This window comes from Globicephala melas, chromosome 12 (assembly GCF_963455315.2).
Source record: "Globicephala melas chromosome 12, mGloMel1.2, whole genome shotgun sequence".
Classification (NCBI taxonomy): Eukaryota; Metazoa; Chordata; class Mammalia; order Artiodactyla; family Delphinidae; genus Globicephala; species Globicephala melas.
In genome coordinates, this window is record NC_083325.1 from 29,178,463 (window position 1) to 29,198,781 (window position 20,319).

Genomic DNA, 20,319 nt, shown 5'->3' on the forward strand with positions numbered 1-20,319 from the left:
AAGAACTCGTGTGTCTAATCCGAAATACAGAGGACACAGTCTGAGAGCCCAGCCAAGGAGGAGGGCCCTGCAGTCCCTGGGGCCTGGGAGGGCTTCCCGGATGGATGAGCCCGGGTGGGAGCTGGCCCAGAAGAGCAGGCGAGTGGTGGGAAGGCAAAGCATGGCTCCCTCAAAGGGCTCCAGACTGGGCCCTGGGCCAACCGGTTCAGCTCCCTCTCAGCAGCACTGCTGCCTCAGCCTCCTCTTCCTTTAGCTTTGATCCTCTGGGGGCCCCTCTCTGGGAAATCTGGGGGGGTCAGCATGGAGTCACATCTGGGCACCAACACTTCCCCTTTCCTCTTTGAGGTTGGTGTCAGGTCTTTATTGGGAAATGACCATCCCGGGCCTGGCTGCAACCCTGCACCCTGCCTCTCAGCTCCTCATACCATCCAGTCACCTGCAGCCTCCAAGACCCTTTGGGTGGGGAGGTGAGGATGTGATGAGACGGAGATATCATTGCTTTCCGCTATGAATACCCTGGTGGCAGAGGTTGGGGTGCTGAATATAGTATCTGGTCATGGGTCCTGACGTGTGTGTGCATGTATGTTTGTATCAGCGTCACCTTGGGAGCTTATTAAAAGTACATATGCCCAGGTCCCACGCTGGAAAGATTCAGAACACCCAGGACAAGTTGTAAGGAGGTAAGTTCATGTTTTTAACATTCACCAGCTGATCCTGATGCCCTTCACATGGCACCTTCCCCCAAGTGGAAAACAAAGAGGTTGAAGGACAAGAGAGGTTCACAATCTGGCCATCAGTCCTTCCCCATCCAGTCAGCCCTGAGCAGCCCCGGACCCTCCAGCCTCCTCTGGACCTTCTGAAGGCATGGAGGCCACTGGGTTTCACTTTCCTCACCTTTGGCTTCGGGGTCATCAGACCCACCCTGGCAAGGGCTCCATCAAAGTGGGACTTCTCCCGTCTCAGGTGCACAGTCTTGGTCCTATGGGCTTCTCTTCTGCTTGTTTCTCACTCACATCTTGTAAAACCCACAGCTTTGGACTCTGTAATTGGTGTTCCTGTTTCAGGTCAAATTTTAGCCACTTTTTTTCAAAAGCTTTTTTTTGCGCTTTATTTTTTTTAAATTATGTTTTGGATCCTTCTTCCAGCTACTCTAGATCAATATCCTCCTTCTTTACCAACTCTCTACTCCCCTTGCTCCAGGACCCTTCCCTCTTAGGACAGCGGTGATGGTTTGAAGCCTCTACACCCACCACCTCCAATGCCCCCCATTCTGTGGTCGCCCCCACTGAAACAACCACCATCAATACCATCTCCCTGGTTTTCATCACCTCCTCCATCACTGCCACTGCCACCATCACTGCTCCCTTAATTACCAATACCACAAGCACTATTATGTCTGCCCTCATTTCCTTTATAAAGTCTGCCAGGGCGTGGACTGACATCCTATCCTGACCTTCACGAGATCCTGACTTAGCTTCATGGTTGATGTCTCCATCTTGCTATGACTGCTCTTGTCCAGGAATTTGCAGGGGCTTCCCAGTCTTCTGAGGGCGATGACATCTCCCAGGGACCCCAGACTCCTGGGGGGAGATGTACTCTCAAGGGCTGCACACTGGAGAAGATCCTTCATTAATTAACCACACTGATGGAGAACCCTGAGGGAGATAACCTCTTAAGGAACCTCTAGACTGATGGAAGAGGAGTCTCCAGACAGGTGGAAGAATTTGCTCAGGGATACTCAGGTTGCTGGGGGAGGCATTTCCAAGGGAAGTTCCCTCCCCATATTGATGGGAGAGTTTTTAGAGAGCCATCTTCTGACTGAGGTGGACTCTTTAGGGAGGCCTTTGACTAACGGATAAAGGCCATACCCTCAGGGAGGTCAGAGACCGCTGACAGGTGCACAAGGACCCTGAGGAATGGGCGTGCTTTACTGAGGCTCTCATTTGAGAAAACAGAGCTAAGATGCATACCAAAAGCTATAGTAAAAAGTGCCAAGGAGCACAGTGGAATGGCCCTGGGCCTGCTGCAGCTGCCACATCAGGGTGGCCACCTGGTAAGGCCTCCTGGGGAAGGTGGTTCTGGGCTGAGTGAGCCCCTTGCGGGTCCCGTCCCAGGGCTCTGGCTCCCTCAGCAATGACCCCACACATTACCATCCTGGGAGTGGCTGAAGGGTACCTGCTGGACTTGCATTGTTTCCACGGCCACTCCCTGTTTCCAGGTTGTGCTCACCCCCACCCCCATCCCGGCCCCAGCACCAACCCCTGCCCTGCCCTGCCCTGGCAGCCCCAAGTGCGGACACAGAGCCCAGGGACACTTGGGGCCAGGACTGTGTGGAGAAGTGCCCTTGGCCAAAGCCAGTGGCGAGTCCGCTTCCCCCAGGGGTGAGGGAAGGTGACCTGGGAGTCCAGGTGTCTGACGATGAGCTGGACTCTGATCAGGAGACACCATTATTTGGGGGCTTTTCCTATCAGGACATTCAGCTGTGTTCAGCCACTCTCTTGTCCCTCAAGATTTCAAGTTTCTTCTTCAAAGTCTCACTAGAAGCTTATTTCCTCCAGGAAACCATCGCTAGTTTTTTCCCTTAGAGAGCAGAGCTCAAAGTATCATGGGGTCACTTATTCTGCTTATAGTCATTCTGTTTCCCAGTTACAGAATAACTCCAACTCTGACCTCAGTCAAAGCCTTGAGCTTGACCTCATACTGACCCTAACGCTGACTGTGGACTGAGTCGAACCCTAACCAAAGGTAGACCCTAACCCTGGACTGAAACTCAACGCCCAACTCTATCTTCTGGCTTTCAGAGAAAGCCATTGGTTTCTAAGGAAAACCAGCTTAGAAATTATGGAGGCCAGATTCAGCCTCTCTGCGGTAGTTATCGTTTTCACACACAATAACTGCTTCCACAAAAATGTGTGTGTGTGTGTATGTGTGTGTGCGCGCCTGTCTGTGTCTCTGTGTGTGTCCTTTATTCTATTTAGAATTCCTTTCATCACAATTTCACCCCATCTTCTCCAGGGAACAGAGGAAATAGGAAATGGATCTCGGGTTACAAGGGGAGGAATTCTCTGCAAAGCCTGGAGTTCAAAGGAGGCCCGCGGCCACCTAGTGGGGCCCGGATGTCACTGCATCAGCTGCATCTCCCTCCTGTGCTCAGGGTTGAGCTGGCGATTTGAGTGGTGATGTGAGTGGGAGGCAGCCACTAGGACATGTCAGACTTTTGAAGCTTCTGTCTGTCACCTCAGACAGTGACCAGAATGAATGAAACCCTCCTCAATTCATCTCTCCTCCCCCTCCTCACTCCACAGCCACAGCATCCTTGGGTGGCTCTCCTCTGCCCCCCTCTCTTTCCACATCATCTCATTCTCTCTCCATCTCTCTCCCTCTCATTCTCCTTCTCTTTCTTATTTTCTTATTTCCAGTCTCTCTCTACTTTTCTCACATCATCTTTCTTTTTTCTCATCCAATTTCTCTGTGTCCCTCTTTTGGTCCCTTCCCCTTTCTTTTCTCAACAAAATATTAAGCATCCCATACCTGTTTGCAAAGTTTAGTTTCACCTGACGTTATAGGGTTCCACAAGCTGATGCAAGTGTAAGTCTTGCCTCTTTAACCAGAAATATGAGCTGTACTTTTTCTTCTCGTTTCCACAGCAGTTTGGCTCACTGCAAAATCCAAAAATACCGGACTGAGGGAGGCCTTGGAAATTCAACACTCTCGCTTAACAAAGGAATAAATTTGAGACACCATAAAAAGACGGATATTTCCTTGGGCAGCCTATCCATAAAAAGATGGATATTTCCTTGGGCAGCCATTAATGGTGGAGTTAGAAGCCTGACCAGTACCCTACCCCCATTAAGACTGTGCCTTTTCCTCTCTAGGGAAATGTCTCTGGTCCCTCCATACCTATTGGTTTTAACTGAATTTGACTTAATTCCCTTGGACTGGTCAATGATATAAGACTATAATATCTGATGATCTTCAGAGACATGAAGACATGTCTAGAACTATGGGGTCAGATTCCCAATATGGGAAAGGGAGGATGAGACCACGTGAGCTGAGTCAGAGGGAAATAGCAGGATGATGAGACTTGGTCCAAATTTATGGAGATCCGACTTTGATGACAGTTAACTAGATGGATGGATGAATGGACCAACCAACTGAGGTCTGAATAAGATAATGATATGAGCACAGATGTCTCATCTGCCTTACCAACCACTCACATTACCCGAGATTGTCACTGAAATGATCAAAATATTAGAAATGTGGAAATAGGAAATGTGCAGGATCACTGATAATACAGAAGAGTACCACTCACATCAGAAAATCAAGGGGGTTTTGTGTGAATGCGAATTGAAGGACAGCAGCAAAACCAATCTGCAGCAGCCCCACCTGAGAAGCAGCACCCTTATAAGGAAGTGAGGAGAAGAAAGCCTGCAGACCCTACAACCACGCCCTCATTTGAGGGATCAGGATTATAGGAGAGGAGGTCTGAGAGCAGGGAAGGCAAACACCACGTGAATTCCCTCCATACAACAGAGCAGTGGCCTGGGTAAGAAGCACTGGTTTTGAGTGGCAGCAACCTCCCACAGAAAGGCTGCAGGGGAGTAGAGTTTGCCTCTGGTAAAGCAGGCAATGATCCGTGGAAGGAGGCTGGGTCTAGCTATGGTTTACACCTGGTATGAAGGCCAGACCTAACAGGAAAACAGACGTAGAAAACAGCTTCCCCAAAAACTGAGCCACTCACAGCTCTGCCTCTCTTCCACTCTGAATTGACTGTGTAAATTATTGCCAGCCACCTCTCCAACTTAAGATCTGGCAGAAGGATACGTACAGCAACCCCCAAAAGTGATAGGAACTCAGAACAATCCACAAATTGGTTGTAATGGCTGGGCAAACACCAGATCTTATTGATTTGTCCTCAAGAGGAAACCAAAGAAGGCACCAGGGGCCAAAGAAATTCTGCAAAATAAAGCACCACAATCAAGACGCAGATGACAAATAGGCTTTTGTCAAATACTTAGTAAGGACATAAAAGAACTGTCCGGAAATAGCTGCTTTGTGTTCTCAAATAATTCAAGAAAACGTGAACTCTATGAAAAGAGAGATAGCAGATGAGATGATACAATATCAGACTGAGATGAAAAGGGATGAGACTAAGAGTTTAAGAGAAAAGAGGGGTTTGATGATGGGGAAAGAGAGTAAGGAAACTAGGAAGGCCATAAAGAATTGAAATCTTCATTAGAAATGGAAAGGAGTATTTGACACTGAAGAAAATAGAATTAATAATGTGAAGGATATTTGAGAAATTTTCTCAGAATGCCAAGGAAAAGAATAAGAAGATAGAATGATCAAAAGAGAACATGGATTTCTGTGGCTAGGAAGACTCAATATTGTCAAGAGATCAGTTCTTTCCAACTTGATCTATATCCCAATCAAAATCCGAGCAAGTTGTTTTGTGGATGTTGACAAACTGATTGTAAAGTTGATATGGACCCAGACTAGCCAACACAATACTGAAGGAGAAGAACAAAGTTGGAAGATTGACAGTACCTGACATCAAGACTTACTATAAAGCTACAGTAATCAAGTCAGTGTGGTATTGGTAAAAGAATAGACAGGTAGATCACTGGAGCAGAATAGAGAGCCCAGAAATAGAGCCCCATCAATATAGTTAATTGATATTTTATAAAGGAGCAAAGGCAATACTATGGAATAAAGACAGTCTTTTCAACAAACGGTGCTGAATAACTGGATATCCACAAGCTAGAAATGAATCAGACACAGATCTTCAATTTTCACAAATATGAGCTCAGAACTGATTACAGACCTAAATGTAAAAATGAAAAACTATAAACCTCCAAGAAGATAGCATAAGAGAAAAACTAGATGACTGGAGTTTGACAATGACTTTTTTTAGCTACAACATCAAAGTCACGATTCATGAAAAGAATTATCGATAATCTGGACTTCACTGAAATCAAAAGCTTCTGCTTGGGGAAGACACTGTCAAGAGAATGAAAAGAAAACCACAGACTAGGAGAAAATATTTGCAAAAGACACATCTGATAAAGAACTGTTATCCAAAACACACAAAGAACTCTTAAAACTCAAAACTAAGAAAATAAACAACTCAATTAAAAACTGGGCAAAATACCTGAACAGACACCTTACCAAAGAAGATATGCAGATGGAAAATAAGCATATGAAATAATGTTCCACATCATATGTCATCAGGGAAACGCAAATTAAAACCACAAGATATCACTACACACCGAACAGAATGGCAAAAATCCAGAACACTTACAGCACCAAAATGATGGTGAGGATGTGCAGCAACAGGAACTCTCATTCATTGTTGGTGAGAATGCAAAATGGTACAGCCACTTTGGAAAACAGCTTAACAGTTTCTTACAAAAATAAAAATCCTCTCACCATATGACCAGCAATTGTGTTCCTTGGTATTTACCCAAATGAGTTAAAAAATTACGTCCACACAAAAACCTGCATGTGAGTGCTGACAGCAGCTTTATTCATAATTGCCAAAACTTGGAAGCAACCAAGATGTCCTTCGGTAGGTGAATGGATAAACTGTGGAACAGTTTATAATATTCCTGACAATGGAATATTATACAGTGCTAAAAAGAAATAAGCTATCAAGCCATGAAAAGACATGGCTAAACCTTAAATGCATATCACTAAGTGAAAGAAGCCAATCTGAAAAGGTTATAGACTGTACGATTCCAACTATATGACATTCTAGAAAAGGCAAAACTATGGAGACCGTAGAAAGATCAGTGGTTGCTGAGGTCATCCTGGAGGGAGGGTTGAATAGGAGCCCAGAGGGTTTTTAGGGCAGTGAAACTATTCTACGATACTGTATAATAGCATGATACTATAATGGTGGTTAGATGTCATTATACATTTGTCAAAACTCATCGAATATGCAATACCAAGGGTTATATGGGAATTCTCTGTACTTTCTGTTCACTTTTCCTCTGAACCTAAAACTGCTCTGAAAAATAAAGTCTATTTAAAAGAAAGAGAAAGAAAGAGAACAGGGCATTGTGAAAGGAAAGAACAGGGTCCAATGTGCAGGAAATTAATTGATAATCCTGAGGAAGAAATCAGAACCAAGGAAACCCATTACAACAACAACAGAAACAAGACTTTCCTGAGTTGAAGAAAGATCTGAAAAGGAATCAACACATTGGATATACGCCCAGTGAAATTTTCAAAATTCAAAGATGAAGAACATTATGGTAAAAAAGAAAATAGGTTACTTACAAAAGAAAAGAAGTTAACTTGGAACTTCTTTTCTGTTTAATGCAAAAAATAAGGGAGTGAGTTCTTATGGACCTTTAAGAGAGAAAATGTGATTGAAAACACAAAACCAGCCAAGTTGCCATTTATGTGTAGAGGACATTGTCAGATATGACAGAGTTCAGAGTATTGCATCCATGTACCCTTCCTAGAAGAAAAAAAATTATATATATATATATAATTTTATATGTCATATATTTATTTCAAGTGTATATAAGATATAATCCACCTGAAGATATAACCCAACCAATAAAGAACTCAAGAAAGGAGACGGTGTAGTGTAGGACTGAGAGTGAGCACTATTAAATATAGACTTGGACCTAAGTAATCATGGTTAATATGGTTTAAAGAAAAATGACTGCCCCTGTCCAAGATTGGAGAGAAGATCTGGGACCTAGGTGGCCATTTCTATGTACAGCTTCTAGTCCAGATCCATTAATTCTTTGACCAGAAAGAATTCCCTAAGCCATTAATGTGCTGCTTTGATGTAAGTGGTGTTTACATAAGTATAGCCAAATGTAGAAATTCATTAAGCTGTAATAGGTACTTAAGACTTGTGCATTTAATCGTGTATAAGTTATACCTCCATTAAAAATAAACAAAATGAAAAGACAAAAAATCCACTGATATTGAAAGCATTGGAATTTCCACTACCAGGAAGCAATGCCATTAAATGGGTGCCCTTTAGGGTGCCCTTGAGCTGTCCACGTGACATCTTTGTGCAAGTTAGAAAATGACGTCTCAAGATCCTTTACTTCCATCTCCTAAAAATTGTGGCAATAAACATACGTGTCGTTGATGACTATGATTAAATCATACCCCCCTAGCGATGGTGCACTTGTGCAGTGCACAAGCTACCCAGGCTTATGGTTTAGCCTTGGCTGCCCTGCTTCCTTCCGCACTTCCTCCACAGCCTCTGCCTCTGCCTAGAGTGAGAGCCAACTGCTACTGGGTTATTTTCTTACCTGGAGGGCAGCGTTTATTGACCCTGGTCCATTCTTTTCTAGCAAGCCTAACTTCTAGAGAGATATGGTAGATTTCTCTGCACAAGGAAAGCTTGCCATAGGACTGGCCGTAAGTCTGGCATAAGATTCCGGACTACAACTGCCAGCAATGAGTGGATGACCACCACGTCTTACAACTGCTCAGAAGTCTCTTGTCTTTTCCTAAATCTACCCCTGCAGATATAAGGGCCTGCTGGTAAGTCGGAGATGAGCCTGTCGTTGGTCACCCCTCTCCTGTTTGTGACCAGGTACCCTAACAGAGGAAGCAAACTAATGGGCCTAGTCTCCACAGGACCCCTGGACTTGTTTGGGAAGCCTGCTGACCAGAAATGGTCACCCCCACACCCCCTCTCCCAGTTCCCCAGGGCTTCCCTAGTGCCACCTGCCCCCACCATACTGTTTTGTCTGTCCCCAAAGGGCAGCCAATGCCTCCACCTTCTCTTTCTCTTTCTGAATTAATCACACTTATGACAAGAATTTGAGAGCATCTTTATTCTCATGAGCTGTAGGATGTTGTAGTGTTTGCTTCCCCTGACAGGTTCTCATTGTAGAACTTATTTATTTGTTTATTTATTCATCTCAAGAATAAATGAGATTAACAAACTTTAACAGCTTTCCATTGTGAAGAGGTCAGTGGCACTAAAATTCGTGTGCACCTTTCCCTAAAGGTGAATTTTACAAATTGTAACAAATCACGCGTAAGAGTGACAAAATTCTTGTGAGAAATTACTCTGCCCCAAACTGTGCCAGTTCGTTAGGTGTCACTACTACAGAGCACAGGGAGACTTGTTCATTGCCCTCAAATGAGATAATAGAGCAAAGAAGGATGCTCACCATGGCCAATAATTGCAGGCCCCAGAGAAGTTATAAAAAGGGTCAGAGCACTTCCCCACTTTGAAGCAAATGGCCAGTGTGTGCAACATCGTCTGCGTCCATCTGGTCCCACAAAACTTCAGGGTCGAAGAGATCTACTTAGACCTTGTTTGGAAGAGGGAAGGGAGGAAGGCCTAGAGGGAGGAAAGCGTACCAGCAAGTGGCTGTGGTGACACCTAGGTATAAGGAACACTTGGGGTAGCCAACGACGGAGGCGTTTTTTGTTGTCACTAGCTAGGGAGGCGGGTTGCTACTGACATCTAGTGCGTGGAGACTGGGGATGCTGTTAAGTATCCCACACTGCACAGGACTGCCCCCTCCCCCCAGGAATTATCCAGCCTAAAATATCAGTGGTGTTGAGGTTGAGAGACTGTTTTAAAAGACCAGAATTAAGTTTAGCTCAGAGAATGGGGCTGCCACTGACGAAGGCCAGCACCAAAGCTCCCCTCAACTCCCTGTGGTTTAATCATGCAATCTCTCCCCCTTAGCACCTGACGGCGTGGCTCCACACAGAGTCTCTTGTGTCCCAACATATGTGTGGAGGCCTCTTCTCCTTCTTGTTGGTTGTGGTCAGAAACCTTAAGGGCATTCCAGCACCTTCCCACATCACCACATGTCCATTCAAGGGCTGGCAGACCTTGTGCCGGCCCTCCGATGGAAAGGCGTTTGTGTCCTTGAGACCGCTTATGCTCCTACTGTCTGACTGACCTATGAGACTTTCTTCCAGTCTGAGCTCTCTGTCTCTGAAGGAAGTACCGCAAAGTGGTAACCACAGCCCAAAGTCCTTCCCCGCGATCCTCTGGGTTTGCCAATCCCCACACATGGCCCTGGTTTCCGCAGGGCCTACTAATCTACTGGGCATGGGAGATACAGTGCCAGGGCTCATGGTAATTTTAGGGGCTCATGGAAATATTTTGACTTTATCTACTTTTAAAATCAAAAGAAAACATACTATAATATAATGACATATAATCATTGAATTAATCTTTATACCTATACCAATGCAGTTATAAAATATAATTATATATATATATATGTATATGTATGTATACATATATATGTATATATATAATGGAGGGAGAGGCACACGAAGGCACCAGTGCCGGGGATCCATGAAAGTCACAAGGGGCCCTAGGTTTCTAGAAACACATACCCTCTGCCACAGCCCCAGGGTCAGTGAAGCGTGTCAGCTGAATCATGAAAGCTAAAGGAAATCTGGCAGGGATCTCCCTTCCCCTTCCAGGAAAGACTCTAATTTTTAAAGAAATGTTTATCTACCAGGGCCTACAGTTTTCACCAGGGAATCTGTTAGACTTACTTTAGTGCGTTGACATAACCCTGCATGACCTCGGTTCTCTGTCTGAGGCACCAATGTCAGAAGAAGCTGCCCCCACAGGTTGTAAATTAAGCTCAGAGAGCTTCCTGGCTTCCCTTCAAATTTAAGATGGATTCAAAGGCCCTGGGCAGCTCACATGGGCTAGTCCCTCCTCCAGGCACCAAGTGTCCGAGAGTTTGGCTTTGTAGTAAGGATGCATTCTTGGACGATGATTTAATTTGTGCCATGTCTAGGTATTGCTGTTACCGAGTTGTACTGCACGATGGTTCAATAAATCAAGAGATGATTCGTTGGGGCAAGGAAGAGTGACTTTAATTTGGAAAGCCAGCAGACTGAGAAGATGGTGGACTAGTGTCCCGAAGAACCATCTTACCTGAGTTAGAGTTCAGGCTTCTTTTATACTAAAAGGGGAAGGAGTGTGGCTGGTTGTTGCAGACTTCTTGGTGTGGAATCCTTTGTTCTTGCTTGTGTCTGTGTAGGTCTGGTCAGGGTGTTCCTATAAACCTCCAACAAGACAAATGTTAGTCTCTGTTCTGCAATGGAAAAGTATTATAGCTTTAAAGGTCAGAGCTTTGAGAATGGGCTATCCTGTATATTTCAGGCTATAGGCAACATTCTTTTAGTTATTAACTTGTAACAAAAGCAATAAAATACAAAGATTAAAGTAAAAGAAAGAGATCCAATATGGGATCAGATGTGTTCTTCCCTATTACACTGCCCTTAGTGTTAAAAACCCTGGGCAAATCTCCAAAGTGTGCCCAGATATGAGCTGTCTTCCCCAGATAGTGTCTCTTTTCTTTCCATACCAATTTGAAGCCATCTGGGGGAAAAGCAAGGAAATATAGTGCATATAGAAAATGAAAGCTAAAATAATGTGGAACAGAGCCCCAAGAGGAATTATAAACAAATGAATGAAGTATGGCTATCTATGGTAACAAATATATGGCAATAAATCCAATCATATGCCAGTCACAAAAGACACATTTATACCAAAGTGGCACAGAAGATTTAGAAGTAATAGCATGAGTAGAAGGATGCCAAACAAATGAGGAAAGAGGAAAAAAGCAAAAGCCACAGGAGTATAAAACAAAGCAATTAAATTGGACAAAAGTTCATCTGATAAATGCTAAAGGATACATCTACTTCAGTATTCATAAACCTTTATGCACAATTAACACACTGTTGAACTTGAAAGGGCAAGATCTGCTAAATATGTAAGGAGAGATTGATAGGAACAGGGCCTTATGGGAGATTTAACATGTCCATGTCACCATTGAACTAATGAAATAATTGCAAAAGCAAGAGCATAGAGCGTCTGGATGACAAAACTAATAAAGTAAGATTAATATGCTTATGAGCCTCACATCCTACAAACAGAACACACCTCCCATTTAAGCATTCATAATACATTAAAAAATGATCTTGTTTTTGGGCCACAAAGAATGCTTCAAAATAAAATCCTCAAAGTAGAAACTGTACAGACCACATTCTCTAACAACATTGCAATAAAACTCTATATGAATAACAAAAATTGAAACAAAAAAATGCAACTACTTAGGAATTTATATGCAGTCTCCTGAATAACTCTTGGGACAAAAAGAAAACCAATTCCACAATGATAAATTTTTAAAGAAATAATGACAAAGAAAAAGTCAATATATCCAACTTTATACGTACCACATGGTCACTATCATACCAAAAAATGTCATGGCAAAAGGGTAGAAATAAAATGCATCAAAGTATTAACAATGTTTGTCTTGGAGACAACATTAGGAGCTGGGGACCATATGCTGTTTCCTCGTTTTATATTCCCAACACCTGGGAGGTAAGAATTAATGCCCACTTTTACAGATGAGAAAAACAAGGTTCAGAGTATATGACGCTTTGGAAAACATCACATATTTAATGAACACAGAGTCAGAATTAAGAGCAGGTCTGATGCTACACATCCAAGTACTCTTTCTTCTACCACACTTCCCTGAACTGGGGCCTAGTTTTCTCCGAGTAAAGCTAGGAGACCACAGATGGTTTCTGAGAGAACCTTCCAGCTCAGCCCTGAACCAAAAGAGGAGGCAACATAGCCCTGTTTTGTTTCCACTCTGGCTGAGAAGATAAGGTTTTCAACCGAGAAGAACTCACCTGGAGGGGAATCATATGGATAGGGGTACAAAAACCAGTCTTATCAGAGGCACCACCTGTTTGTGTTGGCACAGGACATGTGACAGGTGGGCATCGGGGACGTGGAGAGCAAGTGGCCATCTGCCCTCTGACAGCTATAAGAGAGGAGCTGGCACACCTTCCAAGTCATGCAAGAGCCTTGTGGAACCTCAGAGGGTTGAAGGAAACAGAACCAGAGGTGGCCTTGGCGGTTGGATGGGAGCAGAGAGGGGAGGGAGCTTCAGCTGGACCACTGATTTGGACAAAGGCTTAGGAAGTGACATGAGCACAATGCTGACTGTTCACAGCCCTGAGTGGAGTTAAGGTTGATTGTGCTTTCACTTGGTTGGAAAGGCAGACATTCGGACTCTCTTGTTTTGGGTAAGGCTGTGCTCTCACCGTCACAGGAATCTCGGCTCACCTCCTACCCACCTTCTTGAAGACACCTGCAAAGAATGCAGTGTCTCTAACTTCCCCACACTCTCCTCTTCTTTCAAACATCTTCCCCACATTTCACATCCCATGGTGCTTTAGATAGTGTTCATGTTTGAGGCACACTTTCGAAAAATGAAATTTTTGGCGACACATTTGATGGGATTAAAAGATTCAAAACATCCTGCGACCAAGTTGGTGGCTGAGGGTGCAGCTGTGTGGGTGCCGGTGGCCTAGAGCCCAGTCCTTAGGGCCACTGTGTGGCCTGAGCCTCGTACTTCAGAGGTGGGGTCTCCCCTGCCCTCAGCTGCTTTTGAAGAACCGAGATAGGGACCCCACCTCCTCCATCAGATGGTGATGCCCCAGGCCAGGGCTGTGACTCCATCATCTGGGGCCCCCTGAGGAGGCATGTGGTCTGTATTCTCCCACACTCTTTAGCCTGCTTTCAACCACAGCTCCCTGACATTTTGGGGAAAAGGACTTAGCATTGCAGCTCCCCAACCAGGAAGGCAGGAACATTAGTTTGATGGAATGTTAGAGATCCTCTCACCCAGCATTTCCCAACCACCAGTCCATGGACAGGCACAGAGCCAGGGCAGATTTTTACTGGTCTGCACAATTTTTCCTCCCCCGTGTTTCTTTCCTCCTAAACCTTATAGACAGAAGCACATCTGAGTGGCTCCAGCCTCTGCAGACATAGCAAGGAGTCTGGCTGGGGCTCCCCGTGGCTGTGGCACTCGTGTGCCGTTGTTGTCTTGGTCTTGAGCCTAAAGCCTGTCTTTTCCTCCAGTGTGTCAAGCACGAGTCAAGGTTCACCTCACCTGTAGGGTTTGCATGAGCTGTCCCCTCTGCCGGAGACACCTTCTCCCCTTCTCTGCTGGGCAAACTCCTATTCCCCTTGCACCACCTCTTGTGGGAATCTTCTCTTGACTGGCCTCCCTCCTCTGAGGCTCAGTTGGGTAGCCCTGTTCTGTGAACCCCCAGGGCACTACCCACCCCTCTGACTGCACACGTACATTCACACAGCTCAGCCGCTGTGCCTGTGTAGGTCTAGTTTCTCTGTCTTCCTCAGCAGATGTGAGCTCCTTAAGAGCAGCAACCTGGGCTCCTCCATCACTGAGTTCTCAGGACCTGGCGTGGTGCCTGGCATCTGGTGGGTGCCTAGTAAAAAGTTCACTCAGCAAATGAGTGGGTGGATGGATGGATGGAAAGACGGATGCTTGAAAAAGAGTCTGGACTTTATTATTCATGCTCCAATGGGGTGGGAGAGGGAGCAAGAGATTCTGGCTAAGACCCCGTCAGAATGGTATGTCCACCCCCTTTTCCCCACCGCATGCTAGGTGTATCCTGCATCACAGTCGAAAGATGTGAGGATCACATGCTTGTGATTCCCTCTCCTTTGTCCTCTTCGAGAGGGTGTGATGGAAGCAGGAGAATCAAGAGGAGAATTCAGAATCCACTCCTTAGTATCTGGGGGTTCCAAAAGTGGCTGAGGCCCTCTTGATGACCGTGGTCACAACATCCAAAACAGTGTGTGAGTGTGAGTGTGAGTGTGAGTGTGTGTGTGTGTGTGTGTGTGTGTGTGTGTGATGGCAAGCTGTATGGGGCAGGAGAGGACTTAAGGCCATCTTTCCTGCCAAGCTGGCTTCAGGCTTCTGTCAACACTTAATCATCCCTCCCTGCTGGCCAGTCCACCTGATTGGTTGTTTCCTCTGCTGAGGCCCCTCTCACTGCAGGGTGGGTAGCCACTGTCGGAGGCTCGGGAGGCAGATCACAAACATGAACATACATGTATTCACACACACACCCCCACACCCTCACTTATTCACGTACACACAGGCATACACTCTTACATGCACTCATATGCTCACACACATATACCTTCTGTTTCTAATCAACTGGGAGTTGAATGGGGATCAAAGCCCAGAGGCAGAATCCCAATGATTCCCAAGTGCAGCATCCCCTGCTGTGGTTGGATCAGAAGAAGAGAGGCGTGTCTTACCTCTTACCTGCAGTGACCTGACCTCTGGCTGAGGGGTCCAGAGGGCATCAGCCTCTCACAGCAGCCTCCCCACGTCTGACCACAGCGCTGGAAGGAATCGCCCCATGGAGGACACAGCTAGATTAACGGGCATCATGTTTTTAGTTTTCTTATAGCTTTATTGAGGTACATCTTCATGCCATAAAATTCACTTATAATGCAGCATCACCAATGATTTTAGTAAATTCATTTAGAGTTGTGCAATCGCTACCACAACCCAGTTTTAGAAGATTCCCATCGCCCCCCATCAAGTTTCTCATGTTGGGGAACTTTCCCTCTCTTCCCAGTTTGTTGAGCATTTTCATCACAAACGGGAGCACCTTGTTTGGGGAGACGAATGAGGTTCTTAGTCATTTATATCTTAGTGTAGATTAATTTAATGCAGTGCTTTTATAAATTCATTTAATTCATTAAGCAATAATCTAGTACTGTTTCTACCACTGTCAAGGGTGGTGAGAGTCTGACGTCCCCTGGGCCCCTCAGCCAGGGGTTGGGTTGTTCTCCAGTGGCTCTCCCTCAACTCAGGTGAGCGGCAGGACATCGTGCTCTGCTCCCTGATTCAGTGACATCAGGGAATCCCACACTTGGGAACAGAGCCCATTCCCCAATAGCTGCAGTTCTGTAGAGACAATATAATAGTTACTCAATCACCATGATGTATTTTGGAAAGCATTTAGTGGGTTAATAAAGGTGCGAAATGACAGGGTGCTGTGAAATTTAGAGGGTGGAATGCATTTTGGGGGGAAGGGAGAGGGCAGTGGAGGTTCTGCGGGTGGAGTGCTGGAACCAGGGGTCAGAGAGTGAGAAGGGGGGGGCCAGGAAATGTGACGGGGGATGCTAAGGTCACTGGGACATGGTGGTGTCCCAGAGCTCCTTCTGTGGGGCCAGCCAGCTCAGACATGTCCCCTGCTTTCTCCGGGGCCTCAGATGCTCCAGGTACTTTGGCCAGCTCTCATGGACAGTCATGCCTACTCAAGAGGAGGCAGGGCTGAAGACTCACCCAAGCCTAGAGCAAGGAAAGATCTGCCTTAGACACTGTCACAGGGGCGATGTGGTCATCTTCCTCTGGGATGACCTGACAAGACCCACGGCCATGGCCCCAGAGAAGCCCCCAGCCGAGCCAGCTAATCTTCACCTCTTTCTTCCTTCGGTTCTCTCTCCTTCCAGGACTTGGTTCTATCGCATTTTTTTTTCCTGCTATTCCTTGCCCCCACCCCTGCTCTCATTTCCTCTTTGCACAGTGCAAGGGAATTTCGGCTGGAACAGCCCATAGTGTGTGGTGGGCCTGAGGGGGCATCCAGAGGTCGCTGGAGCTGGGAGGGCCTCAGGCGGGGGCTGAGCAATGTGTCACTGGCAGGGCTTGGCAAGGGCCGCAGCCCTGGGGGGTTGGGAGCAAGGGAGGCCCAGGAGGTGGGAGGCAGAGGGCAGCCGAGAGGCCTGGAGCCTGCCAGAGGAGAAGACCTGAGGTGGGGGTGGGGAGACCCTTTGAGCTTGGAAGGGAGATTCTCGCCGGACATTTCCTGTCCAAGCTCCCAGGGTCTTTGGTAGGGTCTCCTGGCTTGAGAGGTACCAACCTCGCCAAGAATTCTTCTTTTTTTTAAAAAAAAAAAAGTTCGCTAAATTAAATAATAAAGGGACTGTGTCTATCTCTATTTCCATGTAGCCAAGTCTGAGCCTCGGCTGATCCTGGAAGCCAACCAGGTATGTGGAAAGAGGAAAAAGCAACAGCCAAAGAAAATGAAACGATGCCTTGAGGGCCAGATGGAGGCCGTGGGCAGGGATCTGCAGGAGGCCCTGGACTAGGGGGCCAAGGAAAAGGGGGTCCTGTCTGGCCTCAGAGCAGGGGGTGAAGGCAAGCTGGGGGTTGGTCTCCCCACAGTGGGCTGCTTGGAGATCGTCAGCAGGAGGTTAGAGACATGGGTGACCTGAGCATGGATGGAGATTCCTAAGGTCCCTTGAGGAACACCCGGGGAGCAGGAGACCTCTAAGTCTGGTGGAGGGCAGGAGGGAGAAGGTGGTGACCGGCCTAGTGGGAGGAGGGGTGTTACGTGGTGCTTGGACCTGCTCCCCAGCCTTGTGTCCCAGCTCCTTCTAGCCTAGAGCTCACTTTGGCCCTCACTCCCATCTCCCTGTGCATGAGTCTCCCCCTGAGGAACACTAGGCCTGGATCCCAGGAAGGAATATAAGGTGGCGGGCAGCGGGGAGGAACAGTGAGTCTGCCCTATTGACTCTTCTGAAAAGGAGGAGGAGACACACCCAGAGCTCCTCTGCTTTTAACTGCCTCTCTCATTCATCCCCCTCTCTCCATGCCCATGCTTCTGGCTGGTGTGGGAGCCCTGAAATACCACAAAGGCAAAGCCCCCTAACCAATACCGCTGGCTGTACCCCAGGCCCCCCTAAAGCCATTCCCCACACCACAGCTAGAGTCCTCTTCCTCCCCTCAGATACTAATACCTGCCTTGCATTAAAACTCATCAGTGTTTTTCCTCAGCTCTCAGGATAGAGGTCAAGTTCCGAAGTACGTCCTCAAAGGTCCTACCTGGTGGCTGCCTTCCTCCCACTCCAACACCATGTCCTGACACCCCTACCTTGCCCGTGTTCCTGTACCCACTTCACACCACTCACAATTCCCTGAGTGTTCTGCACTCTCCCTGCCCGCACACTGGCTGCCCCTCTGCCAGGGTAGTATCCTCCGCCATGAACCTGATTAATGTCTCTCATCCCAGCACCAAGGACAGCACCTGGCACCAGGCAGGTGCCAATGAATAATGATGAATGAATGAATCCTTCAGACGGTGCCCTCCCTCCCTTCCCTCAGGCCAGATTAGGCATCTCTAGCTGAGTTAGGCTTCCCTACTTTTATCACATTATATTGAAATATCCTGACCACTTATGCAGATGAGACGATTTTAGCATCTTCATTGAGGTACTCTCTTATTTCGGTATTTATTTTCATCCCATGGCTTTCTCTTATTGAAGCTAGATTGTGAGCCATGCTCACAGGAAAGACTGCTTCAGTAGAAAAGCAGAAATAGACATTAGAGAATTCAAAGCCTAAACCCTGAGAGGATGGAAGAAGTGATGAATGCAGGTAGGATGCCCCAGAGTAAAGCAAAGGGAGTGAGAGGGAGACATGAGGAGAGGAGTGTGCCCTGAACAGAAGGAAGGCTCTGAACCCAGAGGAACTGTGTGTCTGGCGGGGGGTGGGGCAGCGGGGGTGTTAAGCATCTGGAAATGCCTGGCCCTTTGGTAAGCAACATTCATCACCAACAGCAGGCAGCCATGTGGGAGTCAATTTGGTACAACCTCAAGCTCCCTGATCTCTACTTGAGTGGACCTCCTAGGATGTCCCTGATGTCTGTGCAGCACTTGCTATGGGCGGCAGCCAGAATGCTGCCTATTGATCATCCAGAGAAAGGGAAGCCTCTTTCTGTGTTCTGTGTCCTCAATCCCCAACCAACTCATGCAAGGTGGACCCCCATCAGCACTGCAATATCCCAGGGATGTGGGGCTTTGAAAGGGATGCAGGAATGGGATGCTGGGGAAGGAAATCTCACACCCATTTCACACCTGACAGAACAGAGCCCACTCAAGATGCTCCTTCACACAGGACACTAGGGAAGAATACATAGCCCTGTTATACTCACCTCTCTTCCACACTAGGCCAGGAGCCTGGGGTCACCTGCGTCCCCAGCTCTTAGCATACTCCCTGGCACATAGTAGCTTCTCAATAAATCTGAGGCAGATATTCTCCTTCTTTTCCTTACTAATGGAACCTCAAATCTGTTCAGGGAAGGAGTGTGATGTATTAAAAGTATTCAGCTTCCTAGAATCCCTTGCAGCTAGGGTCACGCTAAGACAGTGTTCTGGATAATAAAACGTAAGTGGGATAATATAATATATATAATATAAAATATGTAATGGGTGGCACTTCTGGGAAAGCTTATTGAAGGGGCAGACTCAATGGACATGTTCCTTTTCAGCTTTTGTCCTTCACCCTTTCGTCTGTCTTCCTGCCTGGAACATGGACGTGATGTTCAGAGGTACAGGAACCAGTTTGAAACAATGAGAACAAATTTTATACACTAAGGATAGCAAAACAGAATGGTAGCGAAAGCATGCGTCTCTAATAGCATGTTGGAGGCCAGACTCTGCCATCCCTGGATTGCCTATCTTTGAACTTCTTGGTACTGAGCGCGTCAGTTAGCAACTGCCACAAGAGTACTGCATAAAAAATCATCCCAAAAGTCAACGGCTTAAAACAACCCATCATTCATCCTCACCCATGCTTCTGAGGATCAACTGGTCTTGGCTCTAAGCCATAGTTGTGTCGACTCCATGCACATCTCATCCTACTAAAGCTAGCACTTAAGCCAGAGCATATCTTCCCATAATGACAGTGGAATAACAGGGGGACAAGCTCAACTGTGCAAGCACATTTCAAGTCTCTATTTGCATCACATTGGCTAACATCCCATTAGCCAAAGCAAGTCACATAGAGGCGCCCACACAGTTGAGGGCTAGCAAACTATACTTCTTGTGGGAGGAGCCACAAATTCTCATGGCAAAGGGCATGTCTATAGTGAGGAGTGAAAATTGGAGCCAATAATCAGAAAATACTAGCTGAATAAATAAATGTTGAATGTCTATTATACGTCAGGCACCACTTAGGTGCTTTGTGTTATTAATAATTAGTTCATTACTTCATTAGTCTCCTTTGCAACAACTGATATGAAGCATGTTTTATTATATTTACTTTGTAGATTTAAAAATCTATTTCTCAAGGAGGTTAATATATCACTTGTGAAAGTCGAGGGCGGGGTCTCAGCCCTGGTTCTGACCATGCTGAAGCCTGTCCTCACCCATTACATCATGTGTCCTTTCTTTTTTCCTAGAGTCTTCTGAGAAAGAAAGGGTGTCTGACTTGGGAAACCAGCACTGGAAGGAATGTCAGCTTGGTAACTTGTCACTACATATCTGACTGTAAGCCAGGTAGACTCCAAGGTATGGGTGGAAGATGGGCAAGTAAGCCTCTGAGAATCCAGACTGTGTTGGGTGCAAGCAACAGAAACTTAGTTTGGCTGATTTAAGCAGAGAACGTCTATTCAGTGTTTCCCAGAACTGTCCAGAGGTGGAAAGACAGGCTCAGAAGACGGGGG